We start from the raw sequence: 13087 nt of genomic DNA, 5'->3' as shown, positions 1-13087 counted from the left end.
GCAATATATTCTAATTTTTCGATATACGTTATGGATTAAGTTTTTAATTTATAGTTAATGTTGTTGTCAAAGGGCTTTTAATTCTTTGAAAAAATATGGCAGTGAATCTAGAATTTTGCTTTTGAAATTAAAAAGTGACTCCTCTAAAATGATTTTGAAAGGCTTTTGAAATTAATTCTTAGTGCCGTTCACTCTCCCTAATCCATTAGCGTTCACATATGAAAGGCTTTCTTCTTTTTGCATTCATGGTTTAGGTAGGATGATATGGAGTTGGAGTTGGGGTTTAAACAGTAACTGTATCATTTGTATCAACTGGGTTAGGGTTCACAAAATGTTTTCTTTTATGTCCAGGACCAGGAGCTCAGGCAGTTTTCAACTGTGTAAGTTTTTAACTCACTTATAACTTAAATTGGCAAAGCTATTGAGGTTCTCTCAATCAATTGAATATTTTATCTTATTTTTATGGATTTTTTATATATGGCGATCTCCTAGCACTATTGTTACAATTTATGAGCACGGATTACTCTACCAAATTCTCAATGATACTTTGTTTTGTAAGGAAAATAATAAATTTTCATGGCAGGTGGTTGAAATTGGCAAAGGTATCAAGGTTAGGTGTGAGTTGCACAAGACAAGTGGACTTCCAAAGGTGTGGTTCACAGCTTTCATTACTTAAATTGTTCCTCCATAGGTATTGTTTTCAATTAAGTGTTTTAATTTGTGATTGTTAATGTCTCTTTTAGTGTATGATGCTATTATTTAGTTTGGCTTTTGCTTTTTTATTAATCAATGAATCTTTTCTGCATCATTATCTTATCAAGATTTGGATATGATTTTTGGTTAAAATAGTACTTAAATTAGACCAAGTAGTATCTTATTCAAATGACCCTTATATTGATATATTTCTTCTTTAACCGGATAAAAAATAAGTTTATGAAATCATATATGTGATCTGATGATTTAGGACTTATTCATATGGAAAAAATTGTAACTTTTCCCTTTTTGCATTTGCTCGCGAACTGTTCATAATTTTGTTTCTTTGTGAGTGTTCAGATAACGAAGGAGACATAGGGTTCAGAAGGGGGAGGATGCAAGGCACTATACCCTTTACACTGGGATCTCAGGCAGCATTCTTTCTTCGGTAAGTTCTAATTTCAACTTTTCAAAATGATCAAAGTATTTGGTGGTCTGACGTTGAGTTTAAAATCTTGCTTTGGATTAATTTCACTTTTTCTTAATTCTTTTCTTATTCTGATTAATAATTTGTTTTCAATGTTTTAGCTTTATACGTCATATCAGAAATTTAGGAACTTTATTTTTTCGTTCATTTTTTTGAACTTCAAGATATTTTTTTTAATTTTCACTTTTCTTACTTCTTTTATGGGTTGAGTCCCCCTCCTTCTTCAGTATGATGATAATTCTCCCTCTTTTAGTTACTCAATTGAATTATGAATTTATGATAATTTGGTCCTTAAAATTTTCATGTATTCCATGTTGTGGTATGTTAGGTAAAGTGGATCACCTGCTCTAAGAGAATGCAAGGTTCAAGAGTCTACAACAGGCACGCATCTACATTTATATATCTATATATACATCCATGCATATATTATATTATTACTCTTTTAGATCAAGTTTTTGTTCATTGCATTTTAATTACAAGTGATTTTGTTTTCTATGTTTGCTTTAATAGTGATGTTGCAATTGTGTCTATCATTGTTGCAGCTATGTGAAGCGGCCACGAATCAACAAAAGAGTACCCTGTTCCAAACATTTTTTGGCTCCATTTTGACTATATATCTAGATTCTTAGTCAGGGTGTCATTTATTACTGCTGCAATGCAACTAATGATCAAAAAAATCGAAAACAAAAAAAGATCATATTTTAGGGTTTTTGTAAGTTCAAAAAATGTAGTATAGGAATATAATAAAAGTTTTGTGCAGGGTTTTACAAGGATAATGCTGTTTTTTGTTTTAATTATCAAACAAAAAAAATAAAATGAAATGTTGTATTTTTTCATTTTCTTTTTTCATTATTTTTAAGGTGTTCATTTTATTTGGCCAAACAAAAATGGTTTTTCTGTCAACTAATTCAATTTTCATGCTTAAAGTTCCTCTTTTTATATAGATGATGATGTGATTTGCTGTTTTATTGTTACGATTCGTTCCATCAATGGCAATGATGAAATTTTGTTTGGTTTATGCTCTATATATAGGATTTTCTGGCACAAGTGCCTACCTTTCAATATCAGTGTCCTGTCATCACAAATGTTCATATCTGGGTATGTGTTCTTTATTTATTGCAAATTGTTTACTTATATTTTTGAGTACCTATGATCTTCATAAGGTTGTACCAAATGATAAAATGGATGATAAGGAATGGAATAAATTAAATTAAGCATGATAGGATAATTATAGGATGTCAGATGATAAATATACAATTTTAGGTGGAAAAAAATGATGGGAGTCTGTCAATATGTGTGTTTGAACATGTCTCGGTAATTTTAAAATATAATAAAGAAAACCCAATCACCAAAATTATTTCTAATTTATTTAAAATTTAAGTTGGGATTTCTCTCCAAAAAAATGTCTATGTTAAATCATATTAATTTTAGCAAGAAGTGCATGTTGTAGCTAACTATGTATCTTAATATATTAATATCTTAAATTTATAGGCTCAAGCTCTAATTTTCAAATGAAAAATTGCCGTCAAATTTTGTTCAAATCCTGATTTCAAAAGGGAAAAACACCCTCAAATTGTGTAATTTTATTTTTATAACTGAGAATATGAATATGAAATATAGCTGATTTTGAAAGCAACAATGTACTTCCCTATCTTCTTTCGGTCACAGTCTTGATTGATTTGGTTTATATAGACTTCTCCTCCACAACACTCTGTATAGTAAGTTTGGGTTCAGTTTTATTTTGCATTAGTTCTTGATTAATAGGCTCTGAGAGTAAATAATAAATATTCTGTTTACCTTTTAGTAGTACTACCAATGATGAAAATGGACTGTCATTGTCTCCAGAAATAAATTTTGGCTAGACAGTTTTAATCTAACAAACAATATCCTTTAACTCAAGTATAAGAAAAATGAATTAGTTAGTAGTTAAGAAAATGCTTAGTTTGATAAAAAGAATTATTCACAATGTAAGTTAAATAATTTAAGGTGGCTTCTTTAGGAATTTAAATGAGGTGTTACTTTTTTTATTTTCATTGTGTGTATGTTTGAATTCCTAAACATGCTTTGTGGAATAAAAGGATATCTATTTATTATTTTAAGGACTTTAAATTTTTCTATTGTAAGGTTTAAACTGCATATGTGAATTAAGTAGTTTTTGATGATTTTGAAGTTTGATTCTACAAACTCAAATTAAGGTGTGATTCTTAGAGTTTTACATATTAATGTCGGCAAATTCAGAACGGGCAAATTGAGCGGGGTGATTAAAGGCAGCAAATTAAGCTGAGATGTAGGGTACATAGTCAGTATCTCTGAGGGAGGCAGACCTACAAGGGGAGGTTGAGAGGATAAATGCTAAGGTACGGATAGAAAAACTTTAGATTATATCTTTAAGAAGATCAAACATAGGACAAAAGTAAAAGAAAGAATAAAACATCATATTTTAGGATATAAAAATGCCTTCTTATTTACATCATTTGTGCAGAGTATGCTAGAGTGAAGGAATCTATCATGTTCAGAACATGAAATCTGGGAAGAGACAATCATCATAACTATTTGTCTCTTTTCATTTGTTGTTTTTAGTGTTATTTTTACCCTTAAGAAATTTGTGCTGTGTATGTTTAAATTTTTTTGGATTCCTAATTTTATTTAATATATATCAATTTATGAATTATTTTATTTTATCACTCTTGAAAAACATAATACGGGGTAGGTGGTAATTTTTTTTCAATTTTTCTTGCTTACTATGGAAAAAATGTGAATAAAATAATAGCACTTGCAATGCTTGGCAAGATATTTTAGCAGTCAATAAATTTTATTATAACATGCTATTTTAAATGCTATTCTACTACATCAATTGTGTTTTTTTATTCGTTTTAGTTTATACGACTGGTACACGAAATCATGATACACAACTTCGGGCAACTGACCAGCAAGTGCACTGGGTCGTCCAAGTAATACCTTACGTGAGTAAGAGTCGATCCCACGGAGATTGTCGGCTTGAAGCAAGCTATGGTCATATTGTAAATCTTAGTCAGGCGGATTCAAATGGTTATAGAGTTTTGATAATTAAAAGATAAATAAATATAAAATAAAGATAGAGATACTTATGTAATTCATTGGTGAGAATTTCAGATAAGTGTATGGAGATGCGTTATTCCTTCTGAATCTCTGCTTTCCTACTGTCTTCATTTAATCATTCATACTCCTTTCCATGGCAAGCTGTATGTTGGAGATCACTGTTGTCAATGGCTACCTCCCATCCTCTCAGTGAAAATGGTCCTCTACGGTTTCTGTACGGCTAATCAACTGTCGGATTTCTCGTCTCGAATGAAAAATACCAGGCACAGCTATTGCATGGCTAATCAGCTGTCGGTTCTCAATCGTGTCGGAATAAGATCCAATGATCCTTTTACATCTGTCACTACACCCACAGTCGCGAGTTTGAAACTCGTCACAGTCATCCCTTCCCAAATCCTACTCGAAATATCACAGACAAGGTTTAGACTTTCCAGATCTCAGGAATACTGCCAATTGATTCTAGCCTATACCACGAAGATTCTAATCTCAGATTCAGATGCCCCATTTTCAGAGGGGAGTCAATGTGAATCGTTGATTAGAGACCCAAGAGATATGCATTCAAGCTTGTTTTCATGTAGAACGGATGTGTTTGTCAGGCATGCGTTCATAAGTGAGAATGGTGATGAGTGTCCCTTGATCATCACATTTATCATGTTCTTGTGTGCGAATAAATATCTTGGAATCAGAATAAGCGTGAATTGAATAGAAGAATAATAGTACTTTGCATTAATACTCGAGGAACAGCAGAGCTCCACACCTTAATCTATGGTGTGTAGAAACTCCACCGTTGAAAATACATAAGTGATGAAGGTCCAGGCATGGCCAAATGGCCAGCCCCCATAAAAGTCTAAGATAGCATAAAACTTATCAAAGGATCAAAAGATAATCCAGAGATCAAAATAGAATAGTAAAAGATCCTATTTATACTAGACTAGGTACTAGGGTTTACAGAAATAAGTAAATGATGCAGAAATCCACTTCCGGGCCCACTTGGTGTGTGCTTGGGCTGAGCATTGAAGCTTTCGTATGTAGAGACTTTTCTTGGAGTTAAACGCCAGTTTTTATGCCAGTTTGGGCGTTTAACTGCAGCTTCTATCCTGTTTCTGGCGTTTAATGCCAGAATAGGGCAGGGAGTTGGTGTTTGAATGCTAGTTTGTGTCGTCAAAACTCAAAAAAAGTATGGACTATTATATATTTCTGGAAAGCCCAGGATGTCTAATTTCTAACGTAATTGAGAGCGCACCATTTGGGTTTCTGTAGCTCCAAAAAATCCATTTCGAGTGCAGGGAGATCAGAATCCAACAGCATCAGCAGTCCTTTTTCAGCCTCTGAATCAGATTTTTGCTCATATCCCTCAATTTCAACCAGAAAATACCTGAAATCACAGAAAAATACACAAACTCATAGTAAATTCCAGAAATGTGAATTTTGCTTAAAAACTAATAAAAATATACTAAAAAGTAGCTAGATCATACTAAAAACTACTTAAAAACAATGCCAAAAAGCGTATAAATTATCCGCTCATCACAACACTAAACTTAAATTGTTGCTTGTCCCCAAGCAACTGATAATCAAATAGGATAAAAAAGAAGAGAACATACAATTAATCTCACAATATCAATGAAACTTAGTCCAAATTAGATGAGCAGGGCTAGTAGCTTTTTGCTTCTGAACAGTTTTGGCATCTCACTTTATCCTTTGAAATTCAGAATGATTTGCATCTATAGGAACTCAGAATTTTAGATACTATTATTGATTCTCCTAGTTCAGTATGTTGATTCTTGAATACAGCTACTTTATGAGTCTTGGCCGTGGCCTTAAGCATTTTGTTTTCCAGTATTACCACCGGATACATAAATGCCACAGACACATAACTAGGTGAACCTTTTCAGATTGTAACTCAGCTTTGCTAAAATCTCCAGTTAGAGGTGTCCAGAGTTCTTAAGCACACTCTTTTTACTTTGGATCACGACTTTAACCACTCAGTCTCAAGCTTTTCACTTGGACCTTCATGACACAAGCACATGGTTAGGGACAGCTTGATTTAGCCACTTAGGCCTGGATTTTATTTCCTTGGGCCCTCCTATCCATTAATGCTACTTAAAGCCTTGAATCCTCTTTACCCTTGCCTTTTGATTTAAAGGGTGATGAGCGGATAATTTATACGCTTTTTGGCATTGTTTTTAGGTAGTTTTTAGTAAGTTTGAGCTACTTTTAGGGATGTTTTCATTAGTTTTTATGTTAAATTCACATTTCTGGACTTTACTATGAGTTTGTGTGTTTTTCTGTGATTTCAGGTAAATTCTGACTGAAATTGAGGGATTTGAGCAAAACTCTGAAGAAGGCTGACAAAAGGACTGCTGATGCTGTTGGAATCTGACCTCCCTGCACTCGAAATGGATTTTCTGGAGCTACAGAACTCCAATTGGCGCGCTCTCAACGGCGTTGGAAAGTAGACATCCAGGGCTTTCCAGCAATATATAATAGTCTATACTTTATTCGAAGAATGACGACGTAACTTGGCGTTGAACGCCAAGTTCATGCTGCTGTCTGAAGTTAAACGCCAGAAAAACGTCATGATCCGGAGTTGAACGCCCAAAACACGTCATAACTCGGAGTTCAACTCCAAGAGAAGCCTCAGCTCGTGGATTGATCAAGCTCAGCCCAAGCATACACCAAGTGGGCCCCGGAAGTGGATTTATGCATCAAATACTTACTCATGTAAACCCTAGTAGCTAGTCTAGTATAAATAGGATAATTTACTATTGTATTAGACATCTTTGGTCTCAGTTTTGTTTTATTCTTCATCTTAGGAGATCATTGATCACGTTAGGGGGGCTGGCCATTCGGCCACGCCTGAACCTTTTACTTATGTATTTTCAACGGTGGAGTTTCTGCACACCATAGATTAAGGGTGTGGAGCTCTGCTGTACCTCAAGTGTTAATGCAATTCTATTATCTTTTATTCAAATCTCTCTTATTCTTATTCCAAGATATTCATTCGTACCCAAGAACATGATGAATGTAATGATAAGTAACCCTCATTATCATTCTCACTTATGAACGCGCGTGATTGACAACCACTTCCGTTCTACATGCAACAGAGCTTGAATGCGTATCTCTTAGATTTCCCAACAGAATCTTCGTGGTATAAGCTAGATAGATGGCGGCATTTATGAGGATCCGGAAAGTCTCACCTTGTCTGTGGTATTCCGAGTAGGATCCTGGGAATCCGGAAAGTCTAACCTTGTCTGTGGTATTCCGAGTAGGATTCCGGTAATGAATGACTGTGACGTGCTTCAAACTTGCAAGTGCTGGGCGTTAGTGACAGACGCAAAAGAATCAAGGGATTCTATTCCAGTAGGAGCGGGAACCAACCAATGATTAGCCGTACTGTGACAGAGTGCGTGAGCATTAGTTTTCACTGCGAGGATGGGATGTAGCCATCAACCATGGGTGATGCCTCCAGACGATTAGCCGTGCGAGTGACAGCCGCATAGGATCATTTTCCCGAGAGGATTGAAAGTAGCCACCGCTGATGGTGAACCCCTAAATAAAGCTTGCCATGGAAAGGAGTAAGAAGGATTGAGTAGAAGCAGTGGGAGAGCAGGCGTCCTTGAGCCATACAGTATCTCCATATGCTTATCTGAAATTCCTACCAATGAATCTGCATAAGTATTCTATCCCTTTTTATAATCTATTCTCTTATTTCTATTTTCAAAAACCCATAAACCAATTTAATCTGCCTAACTGAGATTTACAAGGTGACCATAGCTTGCTTCATACCAACAATCTCTGTGGGATCGACCCTTACTCACGTAAGGTTTATTACTTGGACGACCCAGTACACTTGCTGGTTAGTTGAACGGAGTTGTGATAACAACTGGTGCCACAATAATGATTTCATACAAATACAAAAGAATAGTGATCACAATTTCGTCCACCATGTTTTTGGCGCCGTTGCCGGGGATTGTTCGAGTATGGACAACTGACGGTTCATCTTGTTGCTCAGATTAGGTAATTTTCTTTTCAAAAATCTTTTTCAAAAATTTTTTCTTTTATTTTTCGTTTTTCCAAAAATATTTTCGAAAAAAAAAATTTTTAAAAAATACAAAAAAATTAGAAAATCATAAAAATCAAAAATATTTTGTGTTTCTTGTTTGAGTCTTGTGTTAATTTTTAAGTTTGGTGTCAATTGCATGCTTTTAAAATTTTTTCTTGCATTTTTCGAAAATCTCATGCATTCATAGTATTCTTCATGATCTTCAAGTTGTTCTTGACAAGTCTTCTTGTTTGATCTTGATGAATTCTTGTTTTGTGTTGGTTGTTGTTTTTTATGTGCATCTTTGCATTCACATTTTCCAAGCATTAAAAATTTCTAAGTTTGGTGTCTTGCATGTTTTCTTTGCATCAAAAATTTTTTTTCAAAATTATGTTCTTGATGTTCATCATGATCTTCAAAGTGTTCTTGGTGTTCATCTTGACATTCATACCATTCTTGCATGCATTCATTGGTTTGATCTAAAAATTTCATGCATTGATTATTTTTGTTGTTTTTCTCTCTTATAATTCAAAATTCAAAAAATCAAAAAAATATCTTTTCCTTATTTTCCTCCAAATTTTCGAAATTTTGGGTTGACTTGGTCAAAAAAATTTTAAATTAGTTGTTTCTTACAAGTCAAGTCAAAATTTCAATTTTAAAAATCTTATCTTTTCAAAATCTTTTTCAAAAACCATATCTTTTTCATTTTTTTTATATAAATTTCGAAAATTTCAAAAATCTTTTTCAAAATATTTTCAAAATCTTTTTCTTATCTTTATATCAAATTTTCGAAAATATGCTAACAATTAATGTGATTGGTTCAAAAATTTGAAGTTTGTTACTTTCTTGTTAAGAAAGGTTCAATCTTTAAATTCTAGAATCTTATCTTGTAGTTTCTTGTTAGTTGAGTCTTTTTAAAAAAATCTTTTTCAAAATATCTTTTTATTAAAATTTTTATCTTATCTTTTTATCTTTTATCTTATCTTTTTCAAAAATTTTATCTTTTTCAAAATTTGATTTCAAAATATCTTATCTAACTTCTTATCTTCTTATCTTTTTCAAAATTTGATTTCAAATCTTTTTCAATCAACTAACTAACTTTTTGTTTGTTTCTTATCTTTTTCAAAACCACCTAACTACTTTTCCCCCTCTAATTTTCGAAAATTCTCCCTCTCTTTTTCAAAAATTCTTTTTGTTTTAAATTTTAATTTTAATTATATTTTGTCTTTGATTTTCGAAAATTACTAACCTCTTTTTCAAAAATTATTTTCGAAAATTTCTCTTCTCTTCTCTTATTCTATTTAATTATTTAATTACTAACACTTCTCTTCACCTCTCTTCATCTAAGAATCCAAACTTCTTATATCCCTTGTATTTGGATTCTTCACCCCTTTCTTCTTCTACTAACATAAAGGAATCTCTATACTGTGACATAGAGGATTCCTCTTTCTTTTCTTGTTTTCTTCTCTTTCATATGAGCAGGAACAGGGAAAAAGGCACTCTTGTTGAAATTGATCCAGAACCTGAAAGGACTCTGAAGAGAAAATTAAGAGAAGCTAAATTAAATTATTCTAAAGGTAACCTTTCAGAAATTTTCGAACAAAAGAAGGGCATGGCAGCCGAAAATAATAATAATAATAATGCAAGGAGAATGCTTGGTGACTTCACAAAGCCAACGTCCAAATTTGATGGAAGAAGCATCTCCATTCCTGCCATTGGAGCCAATAACTTTGAGCTTAAGCCTCAACTAGTTGCATTAATGCAACAAAACTGCAAGTTTTATGGACTTCCATCTGAAGATCCTTATCAGTTTTTAACTGAGTTCTTGCAGATCTGTGAGACTGTAAAGACGAATGGAGTTGATCCTGAAGTCTACAGACTCATGCTTTTCCCTTTTGCTGTAAGAGACAGAGCTAGAATATGGTTGGATTCACAACCTAAGGATAGCCTGGACTCCTGGGATAAGCTGGTCACTGCCTTCTTGGATAAATTCTTTCCTCCTCAAAAGCTGAGCAAGCTAAGAGTGGATGTTCAAACCTTCAAACAAAAAGATGGCGAATCCCTCTATGAAGCTTGGGAAAGATACAAGCAGTTGACCAAAAGATGTCCATCTGACATGTTTTCAGAATGGACCCTATTAGATATATTCTATTATGGTCTCTCTGAATTTTCGAAAATGTCATTGGACCATTCTGCAGGTGGATCTATTCACCTGAAGAAAACGCCTGAAGAGGCTCAAGAACTCATTGACATGGTTGCAAACAACTAATTCATGTACACTTCTGAGAGGAATTCCGTGAGCAATGGGGTACCTCAAAAGAAAGGAGTTCTTGAAATTGATACTCTGAATGCCATATTGGCTCAGAACAAAGTGTTGACTCAACAGGTCAACATGATCTCTCAAAATCTGAATGGATTGCAACATGCATCCAACAGTACTAGAGAGGTAGCTTCTGAAGAAGCTTATGATCCTGAGAACCCTGCCATGGCAGAGGTTAATTATATGGGTGAACCTTATGGAAACACCTATAATCCATCATGGAGAAATCATCCAAATTTCTCCTGGAAGGATCAACAAAAGCCTCAACAAGGCTTTAACAATGGTGGACGCAATAGGCTGAGCAATAGTAAGCCATATCCATCATCTTTTCAGCAACAGACAGAGAATCCAGAACAAAACACTTCTAATTTAGCCAATATTGTCTCTGATCTGTCAAAGGCCACTTTCAGTTTCATGAATGAAACAAGATCCTCCATTAGAAATTTGGAGGCACAAGTGGGCCAGCTGAGTAAGAAAGTCATTGAAACTCCTCCCAGTATTCTCCCAAGCAATACAGAAGAGAATCCAAAAGGAGAGTGCAAGGCCATTGATTTAATCAAAGTGGCCGAATGCACTAGGGAGGAGGAGGACGAAAATCCTAGTGAGGAAGACCTCCTGGGACGTCCTTCAAGCAAGAAGGAGTTTCCTATTAAGGATCCAGAGGAATCTGAGGCTCATCTAGAGACCATAGAGATTCCATTAAATCTCCTTCTGCCATTCATGAGCTCTGAAGACTATTCTTCCTCTGAAGAAGATGAAGATGTGACTGGAGAGCAAATTGCTCAATACTTAGGAGCTATCATGAAGCTGAATGCCAAGTTGTTTGGTAATGAGACTTGGGAAAGTGAACCTCCCTTGATCATTAATGAACTAGATACTTGGATTCAGAAAACTCTACCTCAAAAGAGACAAGATCCTGGCAAGTTCTTAATACCTTGCACCATAGGCACCATGAGCTTTGAAAAAGCTCTATGTGATCTGGGATCAGGGATAAATCTGATGCCACTCTCTGTAATGGAGAAGCTGGGGATCATTGAGGTACAACCTGCCTTGTTCTCATTGCAATTGGCAGATAAGTCATTGAGACAAGCTTATGGAATAGTAGAGGACGTGCTAGTAAAGGTTGAAGGCCTTTACATCCCTGCTGATTTCATAATCCTAGACACTAGGAAGGAAGATGATGAAGGCATCATCCTAGGAAGACCTTTCCTAGCCACAGCAGGAGCTGTGATAGATGTCAACAGAGGAGAATTAGTCCTTCAATTGAATGGGGACTACCTTGTGTTTAAGGCACATGGCCATCCCTCTGTGACAAAAGAAAGTAAGCAGGAAGAACTTCTCTCAGTTCAGAGTCAAGAAGAGCCCACACAGTCAAACTCTAAGTTTGGTGTTGTGAGGCCACAACCAAACTCTAAGTTTGGTGTTCAAACCCCATATCCAAACTCTAAGTTTGGTGTTGGGACTACACACTAACATTGACCTGATCATCTTGTAGCTCCATGAGAGCCACTGTCAAGCTATTGACACTAAAGAAGCACTTGTTGGGAGGCAACCCAATTTTATTTATCTAATTTTATTTTATTTTGTTTCTTTGTTATTTTTGTGTTTTATTAGGTACATGATCATGAGGAGTCACGAAAAAATCAAAAAAAATTAAAAACAGAGTCAAAAACAGAAGAAAAAAATTGTTCACCCTGGAGGCAGCGCAGACTGGCGTTCAACGCCAGTAAGATGCATCTGGCTGGCGTTCAACGCCAGAACAGAGCACCATTCTGGCGCTGAACGCCAGAAACAAGCAACAACCTGGCATTAAACGCCAGGAAGGTGCACAGAGAGGACAAACTGGCGCTGAACACCAGAAACAAGCATGAAACTGGCGTTCAACGCCAGAAACATACATTACATAGGCGTTGAACGCCCAGAACGTGCATCAATGGGCGTTTGAATGCCAGAATGATGCATGAAGGCATTTTACATGCCTATATGGTGAAGGAATGGTATTTCTTTCCACCTCAGGATCTGTGGACCCCACAGGATCCCCAACTACCATATTCCCACCTTACCTCCTAATCCTATTTTTGTGATTTGAATACCCCATGTCACAATTCCCAATATTCTTCATCAATCACCTCAATTCCTCTTCCCAATTACCCCATTCACCATTCACATCAACCCACTCTTCCCCATAAACCCCACCTACCTTCATAAAATTCAAATTCATTTTCCCACCCATTCCCACCCAAATTGGCCGAACCTATCCCCTCCCCTCTCCCTATAAATACCCTTCCACTCTTCTTCATTTTCACACATCACAAACCCACATTCTTCCAACATAGCCGAACCAACTCTTCTCCCTCTCTTCCTTATTCTCTTCTTCTTCTTCTACTTTTCTTTTCTTTCTTGCTCGAGGACGAGCAAAATTTTAAGTTTGGTGTGGTAAAAGCCTAAGCTTTTTTTTTTTCCATCA

General features: G+C 35.2%; 1 long non-coding RNA gene across 1 annotated transcript; it reads left to right on the top strand.

Annotated features, from left to right (window-relative positions):
• The first annotated feature begins 702 nt into the window (after positions 1–702).
• LOC140184309 (uncharacterized) lies at positions 703–2016 on the top strand. Its single transcript, XR_011880741.1, has 3 exons — positions 703–1141; positions 1509–1561; positions 1723–2016. It is a non-coding gene; the product is annotated as an uncharacterized lncRNA (long non-coding RNA).
• The last annotated feature ends 11071 nt before the right edge of the window (positions 2017–13087 follow it).

Source organism: Arachis hypogaea, chromosome 4, assembly GCF_003086295.3.
Source record: "Arachis hypogaea cultivar Tifrunner chromosome 4, arahy.Tifrunner.gnm2.J5K5, whole genome shotgun sequence".
Lineage (NCBI taxonomy): Eukaryota > Viridiplantae > Streptophyta > Magnoliopsida > Fabales > Fabaceae > Arachis > Arachis hypogaea.
The sequence above is the reverse complement of the archived record's forward strand: the minus strand, read 5'-3'. Positions and strand labels throughout refer to the sequence as shown.